At 44.7% G+C, this 2931-nt stretch overlaps 1 pseudogene; it reads right to left on the reverse strand.

Moving 5' to 3' along the window:
• Positions 1-2183: 2183 nt before the first annotated feature.
• On the reverse strand, positions 2184-2700 carry LOC127491541 (large ribosomal subunit protein uL3 pseudogene; annotated as a pseudogene).
• Between the last annotated feature and the right edge of the window lie 231 nt (positions 2701-2931).

Here is a 2931-nt window from a genome sequence, read left to right on the forward strand (position 1 = left end):
CACCAGATTCTGTCCTGGTTGCCCCTCTTCCAGGCCAGCTCTCTGCTGTGGCCAGGGAGTACAGTGGAGGATGGCCTCAAGTACTTGGGCCCTGCACCCCATGGGAGACCAAGAGAAGTACCTGGCCCCTGCCATCGGATCAGCGCAGTGCGCCGGCCGCAGCGCACCGGCCGCGGTGGCCATTGGAGGGTGAACCAACGGCAAAGGAAGACCTTTCTCTCTGTCTCTCTCTCTCTCACTGTCCACTCTGCCTGTCAAAAAAAAAAAAAAAGTTAAAACATTGACAGCATTCTCAAAAACCTCCATACATTCCATCCAGTGTACAGCACCTCCCCTCTTTACTCCAAATATTTACAGGAACAACCTTGTTTCTTTGCTTTCTGGTTTTTCCCACTATGATATATTCTCAAACAATATAATTATATTTTTGCCAATTTAAAACTGTATATAGATGGAAACACAATGTAGGTATTCTCTTAATGTCTTACTTCTTTGGCTTAACAATGTATATTTACAAGATTCATTTATACTATAGCATTTACCCATAGTTAGTTCATTGTCATTGGTATGTATATTTCCTTGCACTCCACATGGTTATTCTGATTCAGTCTTTTGTTTGATAAGTCACATTTTGATTGATTTTTGATTGTTAATACAATCTTAGTTTCTTGCATTCCACAACTATTTTCATATGTTGAGATCAGCCTCCATCTTTCCTTTCTCCTACTATCTTTACTGAGTTTTGGAATTGAGGATATGCTTATCTCATACAAGGAGTTGGGAAAAATTTCCTCTCTGTTCAATGAAAGAGTTTCTACCAGATTGATTTCATCATTGAATGTTTGATGGGATTTTCTGGCAAAGGACTTCATGGACTTCATTTTTCTCCCTATAACCCTGAGATTGATGAAGCAAAGCTCAAGTTCCCTGTTCTCTTTCCCATTATTGGAAAATGTCCTCAGGACAGCATTGGTACTTAGTTTTCAATCCTTTCCTTATCTCTCTAGGATCAGACTTTCTCTCAAAATTTGGTCAAATTCTTCAATGTTTAAAAGTACATTTTTAATATTTTTATTTGCTTTTGTTTGCTTTCAAGTCTAAGGAAAGCGGGTCTGAATAAGTAATGCAAATATTTTTAGAAGGGAAAACTCTGGGGCCGACGCCATGGCGCAGTAGGTTAATCCTCCACCTGTGGCACCGGCATCCCATTTGGGCGCAGGTCCTAATCCCGGTTGCTCCTTTTCCAATCCAGCTCTCTGCTATGGCCTGGGAAAGCAATAGAAGATGGCCCAAGTGCCTAGGCCCCTGCACCTGCATGGGAGACCAGGAGGAAGCTCCTGGCTTCTGGCTTTGGATCGTCGTAGCTCTGGCCATTGTGGCCATTTGGGAGTGAACCAATGGAAGGAAGACCTTTCTCTCTGTCTCTCCCTCTCACTGTCTGTAACTCTACCTCTCAAATAAATAAATAAATAAAAACTTAAAAAAAAAAGAAGAGAAAACTCTAACTACCTGTATTGATGCATTTGCTTGCCCCATGCTCCTGGTGTGTTCCAGAACTGTGAACTACAACTGCTGGGACAAGCATACAGGATGAAGAACAGAAGGCTATGGCCCTGGGACAGAAGGGAAACACACAAGAGAAGTGACTGACCTCCTGAGCCCTACCAGCTCTATCTTCTGCCGGGCACATATTGCCACTCTCCTGTGACCTGCCTGGATCACTATTCTGTCCTGAGTCCAAAATCGCTTCAGTCTGTGATGTCATCTGCCGATTGTTTCTTGCTCCCCCTCTGCTCTAGCCTCAGGGTCACCAGCAGCCAGCCCTGATCCCAGCATCTCCCACCTTTTGTCTCCAGTCCTTCTCACTTCATTAGGCTTTGGAAACCATGAGACCACCCAGTCTTTGAATCGCAGAGATTTCACTTCAAAAGGAGTAAGCCCTTGTCCAGATTCGGGTGACGCAGCCTGATGTGTCATCACACAGTGCCATGAATACAGCAGACCACCCTAGAAACCACTCTGTGCTTTGAAGAAGGAAACAGGCTGTCTGAATCAAGTTAAATTTTCTGTATTATCAAGACCACTTCCTCCCTTAGAAATTTCCTTGTACCCCATCATCACGTCTTCTTATCCTCACTGAAAAATGACTTTCATTGAATGCCCGCTATCTGCACCATCTGTCCCTAACGTTCACCTCCTTCTTCCTTTGCAATCTGTCTTAAGTGGCTTCATGAATTTGGTCCTTTCCTCCACAGTCTGGAAGTGGCCATGGCCAAACTTGTAGGTAGTGTCAATGAGCTTAAGGCCAATTTCCTGGGTCTGCACCAGTAAGGACGTGTGGACGTTGAGCACTTACTTCTTGGCTCCACCACACAGCATGACAAAGCCATTAGCCACCTCATTGTAATGGACAGAGCCACCCAGAGGACTGATGCTCTTATCAATGGATCATAATTGGTGGAGGCATTTCTCTTGATTAGTTTACTATCGTTGATAAGGACACCCTAACCAATCTTGTTGCTCTTGTTGTTGATTTCAGTGCAGGTGATTGTAGTCTTTCTGCCCAGCCCACACCACAAAGAAAGCCAATAAGCAGGATGCCACACGATAGTACAAGACATTTTGTACAGCTGTTAGTGTAACTTGCAGGGGAATTTTCCTTGTGTGCCACTGGCTGGTGACCTTGGTAGCCTTTGCCATGGGTCACCCTTTGCCATTGGTCACCCCTCTGGGTGTAGACACTGATGCAGACACTTCTTCATGCTGCTCAAAGTCCTTATGCAGATCCTTCTTGCCGATGTCATCCTGCCACTCCTGCCACTATTTGGCGATTAGATTTATACCAATTCTTGCAGGTGTGCCTTTTGCATGCTGCTGATCTGCCCAGTGGTTTTGAGGCTCTGGAAACCTGTAGGAGCTTTCACATTGTCC

The sequence above is a fragment of the Oryctolagus cuniculus genome, chromosome 3 (assembly GCF_051225735.1).
Source record: "Oryctolagus cuniculus isolate XC-2025 breed Fujian yellow rabbit chromosome 3, ASM5122573v1, whole genome shotgun sequence".
Taxonomy (NCBI): domain Eukaryota; kingdom Metazoa; phylum Chordata; class Mammalia; order Lagomorpha; family Leporidae; genus Oryctolagus; species Oryctolagus cuniculus.